This window comes from Numida meleagris, chromosome 6 (assembly GCF_002078875.1).
Source record: "Numida meleagris isolate 19003 breed g44 Domestic line chromosome 6, NumMel1.0, whole genome shotgun sequence".
In the NCBI taxonomy this organism is placed as follows: domain Eukaryota; kingdom Metazoa; phylum Chordata; class Aves; order Galliformes; family Numididae; genus Numida; species Numida meleagris.
Genome location: NC_034414.1, coordinates 43,329,790 through 43,352,885, shown reverse-complemented (window position 1 = coordinate 43,352,885; position 23,096 = coordinate 43,329,790). Strand labels below are relative to the sequence as shown.

At 35.3% G+C, this 23,096-nt stretch overlaps 1 long non-coding RNA gene across 1 annotated transcript; it reads right to left on the bottom strand.

Moving 5' to 3' along the window:
* Positions 633-14,890, bottom strand: LOC110400765. The gene is made up of 4 exons (XR_002440061.1): positions 14,824-14,890; positions 2,200-2,246; positions 1,650-1,691; positions 633-1,073 (listed from the first exon to the last, which is right to left on the bottom strand). It is a non-coding gene; the product is annotated as an uncharacterized LOC110400765 (long non-coding RNA).

Genomic DNA, 23,096 nt, shown 5'->3' with positions numbered 1-23,096 from the left:
CAAAATTTGTTTGCATGATTGATGAAAGACAGATCTCTATATTTTCAACTCAGATTTAAAGGTGAAGGCCATGTCATTTGGCGACACATTTTTCAAGGAACAATATTGAAAAGCTATCAGTTTTAATTATATACATTAAGTAACCTTGGTACAACAATATAGAACAGACATGAGAATATGAAAAGCTGGTCATTTTATTGTTCTGATTTAATTTTGTTTAAATATTGTTAACCTGAATAACACTTTTTATCCAACCTGCGCTTCTGTGTTCAGGCCTTATCTGGCCTTTCTCAAGAAATGCCATAGAACAGAATAAGCAGACAACCTGTTCATGTCTACTTATGTGCCAAAGGGCATAGTCTTGTCTGTGTAGTGAACCACCAGACTTATTGTATGTTATTGCTGTATTTTATATTTGCATTTTATACTGTAGTTTTATATTATATTTATATTTCATAAATATTAATGTAACATGTACATAATCTTATTTTGAAAAATAGTTTTTGTTACTGAATACCCTTCTCACAGATTCTGGCCATGATATTGCCAACAATTCTACTTAGGACCACTAAACCAAAAAAATTAAAAGTTTTTTAAAAAAATAATTGGTTAAAGCCAATTATGCTGGCCACTATTTAGTACCTCAAGAAATGTTTGCACAGACAGGGACATGCACCTGAACAATTCAGATTTGTTGACTGCATGCATTTTAAACAATGGGATTTGCAATATGTGGTGGATTTGAAAGAGATTCTTTATAGTTTTATCACTTAAGTCCTAAAAGTGTCTAGCATGAACCCTTGATCACTAAAAGGAGTGTCTCCTTGTTTTAAGCTTACATACTTCATAAATAATACAACCGGAAATAGAACTAGAGAATTCTCTTTCCTTTCTCTCCTCATCAGTGCTAAATCTAAGAATAAAATCCAGGGTTCCTCACTATTTGGTGTTTTCTTTACTTTCCACTTAGTGAAGTTGCTGCCCAGTGTGAAGGTGGTGCTTGTAAATACAAACGGTTACTGCTTGGTAGGACAGCACCTGGGCAGCCACACAAGGACACTGGATTCCAACAGCTGCTCAGGAAAAATATACATGAAATATTTTAAGTATAGCGTTTCAAGTTGTATACAAATTTCAAACAACAGAACAAAAATCCCATTGTTGAATCCAATTTTACTTGGTTCCCATTTAATTCCTATCCTTTCCTTCCCTAAGTTTTTGGATTAAGCCTTTAGTTTTGTGCCAGGAGTATGTACCTCCCACCTTCTATTTTTAAAATGTGAAATAATAACACCTGAAATTAGCCTCTAGTGAAAAGAGCACATGCAATTTTTTCACTATTATGTTGTAAAACACATTTATTGGTCCTGCTCTTGTTATTTATGTTGTAAACTCTTGACATATTTTCAAAGAAATAAAGCAAAAAAATTTAAAACAAACAAAATATTTTTAAAAAACAGCAGTTGTAACAGTTTTAAGTTTCCATCATGAAGCAAAAGTTACTGTCCTTAGTAGAAGACAGAGTTCAGTAATCCAGATGAAATATTATTAATCTGTCATGGTCATTGTACACAATGAGCAGACTGACTTTGAGCTATTTTCATTATTTGTTCACATCTCATGGTTATATATATTTTTAATGATCTTACCAGCTGATTAAAAAGCGCTGAACTTGCTGGCCAAAGTCCACTCTTCATGTAAAAAAAGGTAGGTACAAACAGAAAGTCACCATTTTCATTGTTTAAGTGGGAACAGTTTGCTGTTCAAGTGTGTCTGAAGATAACCTAGGCTAATTTTTTAGGAGATTACAGAAATGCAAAAGAGGAAACAGTAATTCCTTTTTATAATAAGCCCCATAGAGCAATTTAAAAAAGAATTTAAGGTCTTTATATACTCTGACTTGTTTACTAAGATAAATTTGTGGATTGGTGGCTCTGGGAAGCCTGGTCTAGTGATTGGCAACCCTGCCCACTGCAGGAGGGTTGAAACTGGATGATCTTTGAGGTCCTTTTCAACCCAGGCCATCCTATGATTAGCAGTGATGGGGGTGGCAGGCATACAATACTTCTCAGAGCATGGTCTATGCCCCATCAGTTACACCTACACATTTTTTTTCTGGTAGTGTAGAGGTTCTTTCTTTGACTCTAAGATCACACCACTGATGCACCAGCTAAGTATTATTAAGAAGATTACACTTACATATTTTTATCATTGCTTCCAGAAGCATCAACATCTTCCATCGGACACTATAAAAATAAAAAGGCATGCATAATACACACCCTGAGGAATCTGCTATATGCAATAGCTAGGTAGGTTTAATGTAGTTGTGGGTTTATGCTTTTTCACTTTTTGGGCAATATTTTTTGCCTCCACACTTAATAAAATTCCTAATATTAGAAAAAAATTGATATTAAGTTGTCTTGGCTTTGGCTACTGCATTGTTGTGTCTACATATGCATGCACTTACCTATGGCTGCTCACAAGCACACTTCCACCTACACACATACATGCAAAGCTAATTGCAGCGTTTTTAAAAGTACTCCTAACCACAATGGTAACCCTGCCAGTTCAATTGCTTCACCATGTCTAATATACATGGAGCACCCCAGTAGTGAATCTTTTGCTTAAAATGAGCATTATTTATACCCATGACATTTAACATTTTGGCTGCTGAGCTGTGTTCTCTTCATTGTGATTCTGTGACACTGTTAACAGAATTTGAGCTTACAAAGTTCATGATAAATCAAGATCATGAAGTACTGCAGACCAAACATGCTAATCTGCTCTGGAATGCTGCCTCAGCCCATCTGAAAAGTGTATTTGTGCTAAAGACATAACGAAGGGAACTTCAGCCTTACTGAAAGTATATTAACTAGCAATCATGCTGGGGATCTCATTTATCATCACTATATTCAGGTGTCAATTTCACAAATACACATTTCTCTATATCATCTAGACACTGGAGTTTTTCATCTCACTTTCTCTTCTCAGGGAATCAAAGAAATCAACCAATCAGCTTTTTTTTTTTTTAATTTATTTTTCCAAATTATCTTTTTCTTCCCTCTTGTAAGGCTAGTTCTTTCACTTTAAAACCGGGATTCAGAGTATATGAGCCAAAGTCAAATCCCGCAGTTGGATTGTATTCAAGACTTACAACAAGTTAAGACGTACACTTTCTTGTTTATGAAAAAAATAAAGAATGGCAAACAAAGGAGGGAATAGGATAAAGAAAAACTGCGCTTCTGTAATTATACCATAAGAATGTAGATGCTAGCCTTTCTCACAAAAAAAAAAGATAACATTAACAGCGTTTAGAAAAGCTGAACTGCTTTAGATTGAACTGAACAAACTCATCATTTGGTGCACACTCCTTAAGGTAACCAGCATCAAATTACATTCTCCAATAACTTATTCTCAATAATGAAGTTTGGGTGCAATCATTAACAGCTTTCATTAGAATTATTAATAGAGATATGGCAGAGTAAATAAAACAGGGGCACATATGCTCACATTTCCACCTTCACACTAATTAAAAAGTGATTGCAAATGTTTTGTGATGCCAGTGAATCAAAAATAAGAAAACATATTTTCACTCCAGCTGCTTAGGCACACTCTTTATGCAGTTTTGGATTTACTACTCCCATATTGTCACAGTCATCGCTGAGGATGGAAGAGGTACTGTAATGAGCAATTATTTGTTTTCTCGTTATATTTAATTTCTCAGTGATAACAAAATTACCCATAGAATAATTAAGACAAAATTCCTTAATTTGTATTCTTTTCCTTTAGAAGAAACTTTGAGTAATTAATTAACTAAAATTGATGAAATTATTTAACACTATGTTAAATTCAAGGATAATCACCCTCACATTAACGACGTCAAACAGTGACAGGACAGTAAAGAGAGTGTCTGCTCAGGCTCTGATTATTTTCAAAATTCATTCCATTATTGTGTAATTCATTTTTCTCACATAAAATAGGTGCATCTGTAAATGCTCAAAATTCCTTCAGAATGGTTCCTTGACCTTTTGTGGTGTTTGGACCTGCCTTCCTCATACACCCAGATGATACAACCATCAGTTTTGTGGCTGTTGAGTCTGAATGGCCACTTGGGCACCAGCTTGTTGCAAGCAGTGTGTGAGATAGAGAGGCTCATGAAACAAGTGCTGAAACAGAACGAGGTCAGAGCTAAAGCACTTGGTCTTGTGCTCAGCACATGAGGGCTACACTAAAAGTAATGCCTCCTACTTTATTATGTTGGCCCATTATGTCAGAGACAGACGATGGTAACGTGGTAGTAGAAGTTGAACCTTCCCACCAATATTCCATAACATTTTGTTGCTATGGGACAGGTGGCAGCAGAGGGATTGTCTGACAAACTGGCATCTGACACAGAAGTGCATATAAAGCAAAGGCTTTAACTGAGTTCCTCCACGTGGAAAAATTTATGTCCATTGACATTCATGGATGTTTGCTGAACATTTATGGAGACCAAACAGTGGATGTGAGCACACTGGGGTGGCAGGTGGCGTGTTTCAGAAGCGGAGACAGCAATATGAAAAACAAGCCACATTCCTAGCAGCCATGCAGATTTTTATGAGTGTGGCATGCAGGCTGTCCATCCTTGGTGAAAACACATAGTTAATGGGAGTGCTGAAAAACAGTGCTTTATAGCTAGGAATTTGCTCTATCAAATATTGATATATTTGTTGTTATTTGAAATATTGTTATTGTATGTCTTATATCTGTTGTAGTTTCCACAGAAATAAATAAGATGCATTCTTTCAGAGGGACCTATCTATACTTGTGAGGAACTGAGAGTTCTCATTTAGTTCTGTCTTTCTCATAAATTCCAAGCACAACTGATGTCTTTAGAGTAAGGTGGTTATTAATAACATAAGTCTTTACCATACAGATCAGGGCTAGACATCTATCCAAATAACACAAATTTCCCTGTGTAGCCTCTATATATCAATAATAGAGTTGTGATTTCTAGGAAAGCCATCTTGAGCAGGGTGGAAGGTAGCTCCTGCACATAATGTCTATTGAGCACATAAAAGATATGGAATGCAAAGCAAAGCTGTGTTACTTAAGAGTTAAACAGCAAGATCAGTTGAAAAACTAAATTAATCTTCATTTTTCAAAGCTAGGCTGGATCTGGCTCTGGGCAGCCTGATCTAGTGGTTGGCAGCCCTGCACTCAGCAGGGGTTTGAAACTAGATGATCTTTGAGATCCTTTTCAACCTAGGCCATTCTATGATTCTATGCTCTTAAAACCTTAAAAATAATAGAACTGTTATTTTGGAAAACTTATACAACAGATCTGAAATCTAAAAGAAAGTCACTATTTTTAGTGACATTCAGGGAAAATAGTGGAGAGATCAATGTCTTCAACACAAACATTTAAAGTAAAAGGAAGTGAAAAGATCTTGTTCTAAGTGGAAGTGCCGGAAAACTTACAACATAGGAAGCTTAGCCAGTTCTGCATATTATTTTTAATATGTGTTACCATTGGAAACTTGTAGTCCTATTACTGAAAGATTTAAATTCTCCAGTTTTTGTCTAATTCAAAAAAGAGGAAAAAATAAAGTGGAATTCCGTCCCACAGAAGATAGTTAGGGTGAGGAATTAAATGAAAACCAGGAGTCAAATTTCTGAAGTATGAGTTAATACTTCCAAAATTACAGACTGCAAAAAAGAAAAAAAAAGGAGAAAAATCACTCATTAGAAAACACTATTACTTATGTCTAGAATAGATTATAGTCTTTATTTTCACATCCATTTCACTCGTAAGAAAAATGTGTCTTATAGTTCATTTCAGTTAATAGTTCTATGGGATATGGAAAAAACTAATCAAAAAATTTTTTTTTGTAGTTGTAATGTAAGAAAAATTCTTTAATTTTAATTTTTGGAAGAATATATTTTTTTCTTTCCTCTCCTTAGTTCCCAATGAATTAATTCTGGTCTATTTATCGGACAACATTTTTGGTGTACTTGGGAAGCTGACAATTCCCTGGTATGTTACATGGTGGGAAACACTATTGCCAAAAATGTGTAAGATATTCTTTATCCAGTGGGACTCTTGCCAGCATTTGGCTCCTTTTTGCTTCTGATAGTCACGTGCTAACATATTGTCAGAATTCTAGAGCAAGTCACGGCTCTTAACTGACCTGGACAAGATATCTCTTTCTCATTAAATAGAAAACAGTAGTAAGAGCTTTTTACTTCTATCCTAACTCAACCTACAATGGTACCAGAAAAACAAACAGAACAAAACCAAAACAAATGGGAAAAGAAAACCTTCAATTTTATAATTACAATTAAGAGATCTTCAGTTACAGTGATGTTGCCTACATTACCCCTGGTATGGAACTATTTATACCAATATGATGTTGGATCAGTGTAGTTTAATTCCCCTTTTCAAGAAATACCAGCCTCTCAAGATTCTCATTATCTTTCAAGTCTTCCTGGACTAATGTACTATAAGAAATTTAGTTTTTCTTTTCCAAACAGCCTTCCTTCTTGTGAAGGAAAAGTAACATACTGAAGCAAGATTACACCATATGTAATGAAAGCCATGTTTAATATTTTATTATTACCATTTAACAATATTTTACTAACTATGCCTTTGAATAATGCCAATAATAACATGAGAATAAGAGTACAAATCAACCCATTTTCTGTGTCTAAAAAATACATACTTGAATTTAGAGGTAAATCTTTATCATCTTCATGATCTTTAAAGGGAATCTTTCTCAAAAATTGTTTCTGACAAATACATGTTTATCAGTTTTACAGCAATAAAAGAAAACTACATGGGGCAAGGAAAGTAGTGAGAAATAGATGCAAAACCTATTTTCACTATGTCATTCAAGTTGATGTGAAACTCTAAAGGCTTCCATTCTCTGACAGACCTGATTAGCTCAAGGGAAGACACAAAGAGGGATATAAACGTGTGGAGGAGAGGATCTCTAAGCAATCCACCCCCGCGCTCTGAGAGAAAGGGAGCTGTGTCTATCAAACGAGCTCCCTTGCTGTCTGGGCAGCATATGAGTAAACACAACACCAGTCACAAAACTAATGGGAAAGAAAACAAAAGCATTTGGAAACATGGCACACAGTAGCATGAGACTCATCTATTCCTCTGGAGGTGGAGGGTTAAAGGACCAGGAAACAAGGAGCTCAGAGTTGCCCCCCCATACCTCCATGCTAGGAGAAATCCTGCCTGCATGAGAAAAAAAATCAATTATTGAGACCCCTAACTTCATAGGAGTTGACTTAATTCTAACTGAGAAAACAAAAATGGCATCAAAAATGTTCAGCTATACAATTGTATTAGAGTTCTAGCCCTTTAAAATTTATCACATAATTATATGGTATTTATGTTACGGTGTCACAGTCTTTCACCATTAAGAACTTTAGCTATCAAAGACATCTGTCACTATTTATAATTCTGTTTTTAAAACTGGCATTCACTTTAAATTTTCTAGGAAATCTTAGTAAGGAATGTATTGCTGTATGAAATAAAACAGTTCTGTGGCAAGTTTCCATATGCAGCAAAAAAAGGGAAGCATAGATGAAAATTTGACTATATATATAACTGTAAATATAACTATATATAACTATATATATAGTTGACCAATTTTTCAGCTGTATTTCAAGCAGAATATTTAGACAGAATACACAAATGTATGATTTGGTTTTTTTTTCTTCAAAGGAATTTTCTGTTTTCCTTTAAAATAACAGTGATTTTCTAACAAGATTGTAATAGAGAGTTCAGCAATCTGATGAGAAGGATAAACCTGGGCCTTATACTGGAAAGTTAAAATCTCTGACAACAATGATCTTTCATGCATAAAATCTAATGACTGAAGTCAAAGCTTTAACTGAGACAAGCCTTCAAAGGGTGTATCTCAAAGCCGGAATTTCCTGACTTTAACTCATAAAGTTTCTTATTGATGGTAAAGGAATAGTGGCCATTTATGAATTTGGCCACATGTATAAAAAGCAGTCCTTCGCAAATTAGTTATATTGTATTAACTCTCCCTGCAATGTAATGATATATTAATATTAATGTAGATGTCTAACTTGACATTGTACTTAGTTGCACAGAAAATAGCAAGTAATCAAAACCTGAAGGTACACTAGTCCATGGGACCCAATGAGATCCATGCACAGATTCTGTGGGAACTGTTGGATGAAGTTGCCAAGACACTATCCATCATATTTGAAAGGTCATGGCATTCTGGTGAAGTCCCCATTAAGTGGGAAAGGGGAAACTTAACCACCATATTTAAGAAAGGAAAAAGAGAAGATCCAGGGAAATACAGGCCAATCAGTCTCACCTCTGTGCTGCAAGACCATGGAGCAGATCCTCCTGAAGGCTCAACTAAGGCACATGGAAAAAAAAGGTAAGGTGCCCGGTGGCGACCAACATGGCTTTACCAAGGGCAAGTTATGCCTAACAAACTTGGTGGCCTTTATGATGGAGTTACAGAGTCAGTAGATAAAGGAAGAATAATCAACATCATCTACCCGGACTTGTGCAAAACGTTTGATGCTATCCCACGCGACATCCTGGTCATCAGGTTGAAGAAAAATGTATTTTATGGATGGACCACTTCCTGGAAAAGGAATTGGCTGGATGGCCACACTCAGACAGTAGCATTCAATGGTTCAATGTCCAAGTGGAGACTGGTGATGAATGGTGTTCCTCAGGGATCAGTGCTATTTAACATTTTTGTTGGTGACATGGACAGTGGGATTGAATGTACCCTCAGCAAGTTTGCAGAGGGCACCAAGCTGAGTGGTACAGTCGACATGCTAGAAGGAAGGGATGCTATCCAGGGGGACCTGGACAGGCTTGAGGTGGTCCGTGCTAACCTCATGAAGTTCAACAAGACCAAGCACAAGGTCCTGCATCTGGGTCAAAGCAGTCTCAAGTACAGATACATGTTGGGTTGAGAATGGCTTGAGAGCAGCCATGAGGAGAAGGATTTGGGAATGTCAGTGGATGAAAGACTCAACATGTGCTGGCAATGTGAACTTGCAGCCTAGAAGGCCAACTGTATCCTGGGTTCCATCAGGAGAAGCATAACCAGCAGGACAAGGGAGGTGATTCTGCCCCTCTAGTGTGCTTTCAAGAGATTCTGCCTGGAATACTGCATCTAGTTCCAGGGCCCTCAACACAAGAACGATATTGAGCCACTGGGGTAGGTCCAGGAGGATCAGAGGGCTGGAGAACCTTCCCTTTGGGAAAAGCCTAAGAGTTGGGACTCTTCAGCCTACAGAAGAGAAGGCTTCACTGGGATCTTATAGGGTCTTCCAATACCTGAAGGGGGCCTACAGGCAAGCTGGGGATGGGCTTTTTATAAAGTCATGTAGCAAAAGGATGAGCAGAAATGATTTTAAACATGAAGAGGGTCGATTTAGACTAGATATTAGGAAGAAATTTCTTACTCTGAGGGTGCTGAGACATTGGAACAGGTTGCCCAGAGAAGTTGCAGATGCTCTCACCTGTAGGCATTCAAGGCCAGACTGGATGGGGCTTGGAGCAACCTGGTCTAGTGGGAAATGCCCCTACCTTTTAGAAAAAATTTTCCAGCATCCAGGTGTTTTGTTTGAAGATAGGCTGCAATGATCACAGGTGCAAAACAATGATTTCTTCTATTGTTTGTTTTTCATGTGTATAACTATACCTAATTCACTCCAAAAGTAATAATTTTTTTTTTCCACATGAACACTACAACAGATACTAAGAGCACAAGAACACTCTTTGATAGAGCAAGTTCTCAGTTCCAAAATAGTAGTTTTCAATATTGCTACTACCATTAGATATGCATTTTCACAAGCAATGAACAAAAGCCTGGATGCCACACTCATAAAAATCTGCATGGACATTCAGACGATCTGCATGGTCTTTCACATTACAGTTACCACTGCTGAAATGCACTACCCAATGCCTCAGTGTGCTAATATCCACTGTTTGGTCTCCATAAATGTTGAGCAAGCTGTAAACCTCAACTGACACCAGCAAGAGTGCACCTGAAATGCAGACCAAATCCATGTAAATGATTTGGTAACACATTAGCAACATTTTGTGAGAACCATGACCATTCAACAAAAAACATGTGTACACACATAAATATGCACAAAGCCCTGTGGAAAAAAAAAAATTGGATAATCCTTCCACACATGCCAAACTGGAAGAACTCCTGATTCTGCTATGTTTACGGTAATAATACTATCCTTGCTTCGATACATCCTGCTCCTGCCAGAGAGCTCAACTGTCACAAAGGCGTATTTTTGCAGTGCATGCTTACAGACAAATTTCCCTAGAATTAGTAAAATAATACTGAAATTTCTTATAAATCAATGGTTGCATTAGTATATGAGTTAAAAAAAATATTCCCTATCTTCTATCCAGAATCTTCCACACCAACTCTGTTTCAAACACAAAACTCTCAGGATGAAAGAGTTAAGACTTGACTACATTTAATAGGTTTGTAGGCATTTGACTTTACAGTTCAAATACCTTTGTGATAACGCTATGACACACACTGTTACACCCACATTATCACATTGCTCAAGAATGTTAAAGGATTTTTTTTTAAATTATTTCACAAACTCAAATAGGCCTTTACACAATAGAATTGTAGAGTTTTATGCAAATGTCTTCTAACTACCCACACAAAAATTTGAATTGAAACGGATGAGATCCTGACAGCTTATTTACAAAATATCAAGCTCATGAGCTCATACACACAGATCAAACACTTCTCTTAAACTAGACATCCAACAAAGACAACAAGAAGTGATAAGAAGATTGTATTAATCTTCCAAAACACAACCTTGCAGTTATCAGAAGTGACATCACCTGTACCGTAATTAATGAACTTCATTTATTCAAATCAGTTCAGGATTTGCAAATAGGACTAATGTCTCACTAAAAGTGAAGTCCCAGGGGCAAAACAAAATAAGAGGCTAAGAAAAGAATAATTGCTTTACATGGAAAAGTTAAAAACCTCCTAGATAATATGTATGACACATTCTAGTAGATCAGAGTTCAGTGTTCTTACTGTTTCCTCCAGACAGTGTTAATTTGTTTCCAGTTAGTAGAAAATGTAGTGCAACTGACTTAACAGACTGAAGTGGTCACAGGAATATTGTCTCCACTTGTGATCTTGCCACAGAAATCTATTCTCCTTGTTCTGAAAAAATATACCTAGTCAGTTGTCTGTTTGCCATGTACTCAGCTCTTTTCTTCCTTTTCTTTAAGAGGACATCATTTGTGAGAACACACATTAATTCGGACACCTCCTCAACCACATTAAATGCCACTACATCAGAGAGGTTTTGGAGTTGCTTTGGTGGAAATGACAATGCAGTAATTGAAATCTATTAGAATATTGCACTTAGGCCATTTGCAACAGACTCCAAAGGTCTTGCATGAGAATCACATACTTGCAAAGATTAACAAACCTCTGTTCTCAATGTGTGTCTTTTTATCCTTTTTTTTTTTTCCTGGCAGCTCTTAGTGTCCTAATCTTTAATAGGAAAATGTTTTCCACACTGTTGTAAAAGTAAGTAATTGTTTCCTTATGAGTCTAATCTTTCTGATGCCTTTGCAGTACTGTGTGAGTCACCCTCAGCAGTACAGAGAAAAAAAAAAACCACAGAAGATGTGAAGAGCACAGCTTCTGAAGGACAGCAGTGGATAGCAGAGGTGACAACATTGCTTGTTTTTCCAAGTAAAAACTGGAAAATTCTAATTCTTTCTCTCTCTTTCTAAGCTATAGCTAAAAAGGAAGATGAAGAAACGCTAACAACTAGGAAGGGAAACAACTTCCAGAAACAATAGTGAAAAGAAAAAAAAGCAAACTTGCACTCTGAAGATCCTATTGTGAGTCCCCAGCTGTCCAGTTGTACCAAGCTTGTAATGTTAAAGAGCTTGATAACTTGACATTTTTATTTCATAATAAGACTGTTTCTTTAATTTATTATTATGACTGGAAGTTGTGATTAGATTTTACTTCTTTATAGTCTCAATTTTTGTCACTTTTAACAAACTGTTTTTTGTTACTCTGCATCAATCAGTACTCTCAACAAGTGGTAAAGTAACTTATAACCTTTATTAAGTCTTGGTCTGAGTTGCTGGAGAAAGTCATTTGATGTTCTCGTGTCCTCAGTTTTCTCAAGTTTTAAACAGAATTGCTAAGGGTAATCATCCTATACTAAGTATTCAGCTCTCTACCTCCTTAACAGATGCTGCCTAGCTTAAAACAGCAAGATTTTGCTTTTTATAAGTCATCACTCCTCACTGAAAATGCATTTAGTCACAGCCTTTCTGATGTGTACTAGTTAACACAACACCAACAGAAACAAACATATACTTTACAAGATGCATATAAATAATATATATATTCTTTCAATCCAATATGTTTGCAGCTATACTCCAAATAAATCAAATCATTCTCTTCACATATAACATTTGTGTTAACAGCCAGCATCACTTCACATTATTTTTGCAGTTGTTTAGAGGACTGGCAAAAATATTGTGCCTGAAAATTTAAGTCTTTCTATCAGATTGTATGCTCATTTAGTTTGTTTTTGCTCCTTGATTTTGCAACTCTTGCTACTGCCTTGCACAGCAGGAAATTTAGCTGAAGTCAAAGACTAAGCAAATAAACAAAGCATCTGCTTTAGAGTAAGTACTTCAGTCAGGGCCAAGTTCTGAGTTACAGGGCAAGTTAACTAAAATAAGGAAGGTGAAAAATAGTAATAGTATAAAAGTATTTTATATCTGTCCTGTTATAAAGGGTATTTCATTCAGTTGTTAAATCATTCAGTGTTTTCATAGTTTTTTTTTTTTTTTTTTTTGCTTTGTTTTCTGTTCGAAAACCAAAGGAGAAGTGAGGGAAGGAGTTTGCTAGCTTCAGTCTAAATGGGGATAATTCTGTTTTGAGTACGAGCAATGTGGTCTCTATTTAATTCAGAAGAGGCCTGAGGCCACAGTTTGGCCTGAATGATTTATGACAGATGGTGAATAACAAACTCTAAGCAGACATCAAGGGCTCTGTGTAAGTATCTCAGATTTCTGCCTGGGAAGATGTACGGGTTTTGTTATAACTTGTATTTCAGCAACATTTACCTGTTATTTAACCTTATATAAATGTAGAAAAAATGAGGATGGGAGAAATATATTAAAAAAATGCAGGCACAGTTATCAGTTGTTAATTCTCTGTGCTGGTTATTGTCATCTTTAACACAACACCCAATTCAGCCGGACACATGGCCATGATGGAAAAAGGGAAACTGCTAACTCTTTGTATGTTATAGCAGAATGATCAGCCTGGAGGATGTGGGAACACAACACACAACCTTCCGCTGGGAAAGGCCTTCAACATGACATTACCTTAGTATGATATATTCAGTCTTTTGTATTGTGCCAAGACGATTACTCTTAGAAGTAATAAATGTGGCATATACATCTGGGCCTGATTTTAGGTGACCCTTCTAATGCAGGGAATAATTCACAGAGTGCTTACTTTGGCAGAAAATGCATTCGCCATGGGTATTGAGTGAAAATGGGTACAAAGATCGGTGAAGATGTTTACTAGCAGCTTTATGCAAACATGTTAACTCATATTCCATCTCATGCTCTGCAGGGCTGTCATTTGACTAAAATACTGTGCATTCAGGGAAAGGATATCTTGGCAGTTCGCAGGGGGATGTTTTCATGTTACTCCCAGATGACTTGTGTTCAGTTGACTTCACCTGATCTGTTCTGCACCCAAAGTACTAGTTTTTACACTGATGCATACAGGTGGACTACAATGCATAATACTGATCTGGAGAATATTTCCCCTCCCCCCCCCTTCAGCTGTCTCATAGCCTCCGACTTGGATCTTAAAATTTAAGATGGGCATTAGATATTCTTATCTAACAGAAAGGGTTAAAAAAATCAATTTTATCTCTTGGTGCTTCATTCTTTCATATTCCAGTGCTTGAGCAGTGGGGTTGTAACGACTGTCAGCATAAAATCATTTATTAGCTGATGTTATGACAACTCCTAGAAGATGAATGTATTACAGTATGTACCTTGATGCTCCTGAAATCGACATTCTGATTAAAGATATGAAAAGAGCATAGCAACCAATCAACTGTTTTTAATGAAATAATAATCTCGTAAAGTATTTCAGTGCAGGAGAGTAATAAGATCTAATGTAAGCAAAATTTTTGTGTAAGCCATACATTTTCAAAGACTGATGGTAATAAATGATAGTTACTCATTATAGTGTATGGATTTTTAATGACCTGAACTACTGGGAGCAACGAAAACTTAGTATTTCTTCACCATGTTGATGATTCCATTCTCATATATGGTGCTTTTTGTACAATTTTATCTACACACTATAGATAAAAATATAACAGACCTAGTTTAAGCTCCACTAGTAGTATTTATGCAATTTATTTTATTTTTAGAGACATCATGCAGGCTATTAATCTACCAAAGAAACTGAGACAAGGAAAAAAGTATAAAATACGAGTTATTTTGATCCCTCTTAAAATATAGTCAGGTATATTTCAGCTGAAATTTGAAGGATTTTATACCTACTTAAACTCACTGAATGACACTATAAATTACTATATATAATGAAAGCATCAGAGGACTAGTATTTTCTAAGATGGTACTTGTAACTCTATAGTGTGATGGACAGTACCGCAATAAAAGCGAGGTAGCAAAGTCTTAGGCTACAGCAAACAAGGACAAGGCTAAATGCAGCAGCTATGGATACAGAAAGGAAGGAAAAAGCTGCTTACCTTCAGAAAGCCTCAAACAGTCAGGGAACTCAAACAAGATGCCCTTCCCTTCCTGCCAACCATTAAATGAGTTCTGGGAAGGGGTGGAGCCAGGATCCATGCATGCACCTGAGCTCCTCTGAGTTGGTCCTGCCTTCCCACCAGGTGGTCAATCACTGGTTCAGGTAGTGATTTAGTATTTCCTCTACAGTACTAAAGTGATGTTAAAACACTACCTATCTACGTATCTCTCTTAACCTTCAAACAGGATCCAATCTATATCTGTCAGTTTCAACATTCCTATTAAAAATAAATCAAAAAATAATGACGTTAGATAAAACATCATGAAATGTAAAATAAATTATATACATTTATTTTCATATTTTTTTTTTCCCATTTGCTTTCCTGCTTCTGAGCATTCAAGACTAGTAGAGGATAGAATAGAAAAAGATTACTTTTTTTTTCTATGTATTTGGAGAGAAAATTACAGAAAAAGTAGTAGTATTTGTAATAAATAATTTAAGCAATTAAGATGCAGATCATCATAATCTGACTCTCGGGGTAAAAAGCTATAAAGAATTATACATGAAAATACACTGATGAACTTTATTTTTCTCTTAGTTGATTTTTACAATTCAACTTGTGCTTAGAGAGCTTTCTGACTTTTGTTTTCAGTTTTTTAATAAAAATATATAGTTTTTATAAATATAGGCTTACGTTTATAGGTGTATGGTTGTGTATTTTTAAATAAAATGTTTTAAATAAAATGTTCAAAACAAAAAAAATATCTGTTTTTACATGAGCATAAAAGGATATAAAACAGGCTCATTGGTTTGTCCTCTAGGATTTAAACAAAATCCTAGAAATTTAAAGAGTAGACATTTTGAATTTAAAATGGAAATATATGATTTCAGTATTTGTTGAGCAATTTCAGTCAACATACCTTCACAGAAATTACTGCAGAAAAAAAAAATAATTTTTGTTGTATTTTACATTAATTGATATAAATCTCATTAACTAAAGTGAGTTACATTAAAAAAATCAGAACTCCAATACAGAGAGAGAGAATGTCCAAAATCAAGGTAGGCCTTACCCTACTAGTGACGATAAGACAGCTGGGGAGCGAGGTGCTACCAGGACGAGAGACGGGCAGAAAGAGAAGGGACGAGGTCTTGTGATCTGCAAGTTTTTATCTTTTCCCTCTGGCTGGAAATGGTAATAAAGGAGCAAAGTACCCTGACGAATGTAGTAGTCCTTCTCTTCTGAGAACCAGGTACATACACTGCATGATGTTATGATGTGGAATACCAATAACTGAAAATCATAAAACCATGACACAGAATTAATATGTATGTGGTGTTGAAAGACTAAAGAGATATTCAGCATAAAATTAATTCCATCAGTTTCATACGTTTGTGTATGTTTAAAGAGGTGAATTTCTGCATAATTTAATGTAGGATGTGGACAGCATTAAACTGCTCTCAGAAAGATGCATTCTTCCATGAGAACAATGATAACTGAAAATACAGAAAACAGCTTATAAAAAAATCAGAGGGTGAAACGCTGGGTTTTGATACAGTTCAGTGTGGTTCATATGACACACAAATTTGTGGAGTGTTATTTTTGGATCTGAAAACATTGCTTTTTCCTTGAAGAAAGGACTGCTTGTCATGAAAGGAAAAATTTATAACTGGACTGGACAGACCTATATTTAAGTTACATTACCCCTTAATCTACATTACTACTATCTCAAGAGATAAGCATTGTATTTTAAGGATTTCGCATTTGATGGTATCAATTCATTTAATATCATGTTCAAAAAAACCGACTATATTAATACAAAAACACATAATGAATACTATCTTACACCATTATTCATTTTAAATAACTGTTGTAACCGGGACAGCCTAAGGAATATAAACCCATTCCTCACATCAAAAGCCTAGGCTCTGCTTTCAAACATGCAGCAATTAGATGAAAAGAGACTGTTGCAAAGAGCAAAGTATGAAAAGGTGCACATCACCCACATCTCCCCAGCTTCAATGAAATTACATACCCTGAAACTCAAAGCAATTCTAAACTCATGAAAACACCTGCTTGCATGTTGTCTTTTCAGCTCATGTCTAAATGATTTCATTTCTGCTACAGACTTGTGATGAGGGAACAAAAATAAATCAAAAGCCCATACTTCAAAATGATAAGTTACATAAGTGTCATTTGTAGAGTAAAGTGTTATTCCCGAGTAGAAAAATATTACTGGTTGTGTCAACATGTGCTCATAACACTGCTCTTTTAACCAGTGTTTGGAATGAACTTTACTGCCACCTAAAATCCACCTTCTGTGACGAGCTGTGAAGATTCTGTGATTAAGGTTCAGAAGCTAAAAGCTTCGCTTTTAAAGCAATCAATCGAATCATACGGCACAGCTATTATAACTTTGTCTAGGGCTCTAAATCTTGGGGGAAAAAAGAAAGTGAAACAATTGGTGAACTAATGTGGTAACAGACTACTCAGACAATTTTTTTGTGTGTCCCTTAAAAAAATCTTTTAGAATATTTCCTACTTCTTCTCTAGTTGTTACACGTGTAGAATAACTTACATGAAAACATAATTTCTATATTGAAGTGTATGTAATAAGGAGGTAGAAAGGAAAAAAAACTATATATCCTTGCCTGGAATTTTACCTCAACAAACCTCTTCAAAAATATGTGGATGGTTAAAGAATGAATGTATCGAGGTGTGTGTAGATGTGTAAATATACGCAAATTGCCCATTTACTGAATAGTATTTCAATGTATTTAAGATTCACCTTCTGGTTATGGGATATATAAGCAATTATGGAGCTGATGAATACTAAGCAAAAGGGGAAAAAAATAGGAGCAAAAACTGTCTCTAAATTCTTGACTGTCTTTTTAGTTACCAATTTTCAGGTTGATTTGGAAAAAAACAGCCACTTCTGGTTCACTTGGCAACCTTTCTAAAGACAAATCTTGTAACTGTTATTATTACTTTTCTTTTGCTGAGGTTTGATAGCAGAGTTTGTGACTGAGCACTGAGGATGCCATGGAACTAGATGCTTTTACACCTGAAGTGTATGATTCTCAAAGTGACTGGTATTTTTCCTCTCTTATGGAGAATTCAAAGGGTTAGAACTTCAAAGATGTCATATAGATCTGTGCTAATTCCAAGAGATCACGGACTTACCTGCTGCATAGATCCTGAGAAGTAGTAATACAGTTGAGATTTGCAGTACTAGTACAGCTGAGGTTTGCTTTTGGAGTACAGACCAGTTAAAATTCTGATTCAACACAGTGGAAATTTATATGGAAATGCAATCTTATTTAGCATTCTGATTACATCTCTGTTCATGTTGACTCATGTTGACTGTTCTTTTGTCTTACAAAAGAAAAAAATATTATTTTCTACATAAAATGTTGTTTAATCATTATTTATAAAATTTATATATATATGACATATAAAATAAGTAACTACATGAACAGATTAATATAACTGATAAAGAATCGTATTACAGCATTCATTTTTTGCCTCAGTTTTATTCCGGGGTAAATCATGCCTTCTGTGTTCCCTCAGGGTATTGATGCTTCTCCTCAACACTGAAGTGCACTCAAAGATACTTTTTCTTTTCACTTTTTGTTTTTGTTGTCAGGTGTCTTTTTCAGATTTTGCAAGGAAATGAAGCATGTGTCTGAAATTGGGCCTCTGAGGACTATTAATGAGGTGTCTAAAAATCATCACAGATGAGCTCCCAACCACGTAAAAAAAGAATGGCTTACAGAAGTTCTTTTGTATTGCTGGTCACTGCAGGGGAAGTACACTCCAGTTCAGTGGTGAACTTTAGTTAGCAGATACCTTCAGACAACTAACTCTCCTCCAGCATTTCTGAATTTGCTTCATTTATAATGATACCATCTACTCAACGGTTCTCAGATTCCAATTAATACAATGATCTAGCAAAATAATTGAAAAATCCATGTTATCAAACACTACTTTTTAATATATGATTTTTTTTTTTAATTTCTTTAGAAGTAGTGTTCAGTTTTTAGTTGAAATAAAATAAAAGCAAACTCAGGTTTGGAATGAGAGCCAGAGTCCATATGAATCCATGAAATCAGAAGTTTGGAGCCTTTATATATCTTTGTGCATGTGGACTTGTCTACTCTTAAAAAAAAAAAAAAAGAGTGAGAGAGAGAGAGAAGAAATTTCTTGTCTTTTATTGTCAGTTTTCTTTGGTTTTATTTATTAAGCTTTTTTTTTTTTTTTAAGTCCAAATTTAGGAAGATTAAGAGTCACTATGTGGTTAGATAAATTCTATCTGTCTGAACAGACTGTTCATTTTTGTCTAATAATTCTCTAGATTTTGTTCCAAATTATATCACATTACATATTGTATAACATAATCTCCCATATTTATATAATACCCTGAAGATCTAGAGCAAAGCACTAGCAGGATCTCTTTTACCTAAATATTATTTTCCCCAAACATGTGCTCTTGTACCCATATCAGTCCTACTTTGTTTAGGGTTTTTTTGGCATTTGTTACATTACTAACATAAAATGCTATCCTTATGCTTTTCCTTTAACTGTTTGTTCAATACTTGTATTGCAGTTATGATTATTATTGCCATTTTAAATTATATACTGTTACTCTCTATGGATATTTATGTCAGAGAGCACTTAAGTGAGTGACATTTATTGCATCTTTACACTTTGTCATGGTTAAGTGTATTTAACACATCTTCTGTTGTTAAAGAAAATCACTAGTAATAAGAAATTTAAAAGAGTAAAGTAAGGAAACAGAATATGAATATTCTGTATCTGTTCTAGTTCCTCTCTTTCTAACAGGCATAGCAAGGCTTCAGGTTACAATCCATAGCTATGCCACATTTTACCATTCAAGGTGACTGTAAATTCAGTTCCTTCTGGTAGGACAAATTATTCATCTCTCAAGTTTTCCTTCTGACACAGAAATTGATTGCACTAGAAAATGTGCCTAGCAGCCTTGAAATGGAAACAAAATGTAAAGAAGAAATAGCAACACACCTAAGCTCTTCTGCCACATCTTGCTAACAGATGGGATCTGTAACACCAGTCACCAGTGCTTGCAACTCCAGTGCAGTTAAAGGAAAGAAAGAATTCATCAACCCATTCATTTCTCGTTCGTCAAATAGAGGGCTGTTTACATCATGTAACAGCAAATGATTACCTTCTGTTGCTGTTGTTGTGCTACCTCTTGAAAAGGTGAAGAGTTTATGTTTTTATATACCATGGAGATGTTGATTAAAGAAAGAAAGGAAGAAGCAGGTTCTTAACATCCAAGAACAACAACAACAACAAAAAAAGAAGCAAGCATCATCACACTCACAGTTCTGACATGAGAAATGGATTTTTCTGAGAGACAACAGCGAATTCAAAGCACAAATGCATGTGTATTGTCTGGGGAGAATACAGCCTGTAAACACTTCCCCTTTCCACTAGATAATGTCTTTCTTTGGTTTAAGTACTTATTCAGCTCTTACCCAAAAGATGCCCTGGGATGATAAGTGTCCCAGATTTCCTTGGCTACTTCTTAGGGCTGCATTAACTGCACCTAAGAAATGAATGCAATGTAGCCTGTGTGGAAGTCTGAAAAAGTACAGCTGTAAATGAGCATTTATTGGGTAAAAACATAAGGATACATGAACAAAAAAAAGTTGATAACTACCATTTTAGGCATTGAATTTCTACCAAACATAGGTTTAAAACCGTTCAGGAGTTCTAGGTGTACCATGCCTATCACCTCTGTTAAAGAAGATTAGTTTTCCTTCCTCAGAGAATTTTTGGATATATAGACTAAGTATTTATTAATTTTTTTCTTTTTGTATGTAAAATAGAAAATTGTATATTAAGTTTTGGCAAGATCAACAGGTATTTTTCTTCCTGATCTAAACTGTTTTGGAAACAACTCAAACTTTCAACCTGCATGCTGGCTTTATTCCACTTTCCTTAAGCTTTTAAAAACTAATAGAACCTTAATGCCTTTTCTGTCTTAAAGGAAGAATTCTATTTAAAAACTCTAACATTTCTGTAACAAATATACATTCTTGTTGTACAATAAGCAGAATTTTAGGACCCCACGACTGTTGCTCAGTGACTTTTATATTACACACTTCATATTCTTCCTTCACAGCTAGCCAATACATCCTCTGTTCTGCCTCAATATCTGCTACTTGTGCACTTGAGTGACTCTATTCAAAATGAAGTAGCTCCTAGCACTGAAATTCCCTCATTTTTAGCTGCATTATTGAGGAGAATGTACTTGCTGGATACCATATTGTTTCAGTTCTGAGGCACAGTCCGCACAGACTCTATCCTACACTTGAGAACTTAAAATATTATAAATGAACAAAAATAAATCTTAGTGAATACTGGAGGTGAAACAGAGCTTCTTTGAATGTTTCTATTGATAAAGCTCTCTCAGTTTTATATTCAAAGAAAATGAGCAGCCTCATCTTATCCACATGGTTAAAGCAAAATTTACATTTTGATTTGGAAGCAACAGCAAAAACAACAAATAAACAAAAAGACAAGAATTGACTATTTTTTAATAACAAATTAATGTTGCAGTGAAAAGAGTAATTATCCTTTTCAAGGTAGTCATCATTTTCATTTTTTGAGGGGGATATCAATGTCTGTAATTACTGCATCAGCATATAACATGAGCTCTCTAGATATTTCTACTATGTTTTTATTTAGAATATTGTAACTGGAAAAGACCTTGTATATATGAAGAAGGTCTTGTATTGATGAAATGGAGCCAGCTCTAAAACAGACACAGTATATAGGACTATGTAGCAATACAGGCAGAGCAAAACTATTGTTGTCAGCTGATAGGCCCAAGAGGGAATATAGAAAAAAGTGGGATGATATGACTTGACTGGTTTGACATACAGATTTGTTTTATATTTATTTATATATATAAATATATATCTATTTGTACATAGTTGAACAGTTTACCCATTTCACAACTGTAGTCAGCCTTAGTAATTTTACAGATGATAGAAAAGGGTTGGTCTCTTATCGAAAATTTTACTTTCACAAAAGTAAATAATTACACTCTTAAAAAACAACTCTTCCTTCCCCCCCCCCCCCCAAGCACCATTAGTTGACAGCATTGACAGAATCAAAATGGTATTTAAACTGTCCTTAAAGGCATATCTTTAAAATGACTTTAATGAAGAATGTTTACCAGAAATGATTAGTGCATCAATTAATTATCTGCCTCCAAAAGTTTTTTTTCAGCATTTGTTTTCATTATATAATACATGACTTCTACCATTTGACATAAAATATTCAATCAAATGCTGTGTAAAGAACCTGAGTGTTGAAACAGTCCATCTGAGATACTCATGGCATTCTGAACACGATTGTAGACATGGTATACAGAGGGGAACCAGCATGTTAAACATGAAACCATCTGCTTTTACAGAAATACTCTACCCTTGTTAGGCACAAATATTCTGAAGAACTGGGTATTGTACACAGACAGTCAGTTTGTCATTAATACAGTACAACACTACTTTTACTTATTTCTGACCCAATGTTTATATGGTTTTAATTTGGAGTTCTCAACTTCGTTCTGTTTCTGAATCTCAGGTGCATGGTAACTTACAGTTAACACTATAACTTCTATGAGGGACTGTTAGGTTTTATTATGTTAGGTTAGGTAATTCACACCACTGCTGGTGATGTTATGAATGGCTAGCATAAAATGAACATATGCTTAACTTTAAGTAAGTCACAGACACTAACACTAAAAAGAAAATTATAATTTGTGCTGCATAAGCCTAGATAGTTAAAGCAGACCTATTAAAAACTGGACTGGTCTAAGCGTTATTTGAGATTTTCATATCTGCAGGGTTACTATATAAAAAAATACAACTATTTACGTAAATCAGCAAGTACACACACACAAACTGTAGACACAAGGTTGTGTAGGCAGTGGGGATGTATAGCAAAAAAACTTCAGCCATATATGCCAATGTAGGCAGGTAATCATGTTCTCTTAAAGAGTACATAGTATACTTCTACATCTGGAATTTCTATACTATCTAATTTAAGCCTGGCTTTTGGTAATTTTGGATCTCTGACAACTTTTTACTTTAATCTTTATGCTGGGTTTTCAACCTCCTCAAAATAGTGTGACCAGACCTAGGATCATTGTTGAGTTTCCAGAACCATTTCAGAAGCCTTTACAAGACTTCACAGAGCACATCACTAAGGATTTCAGATTACTC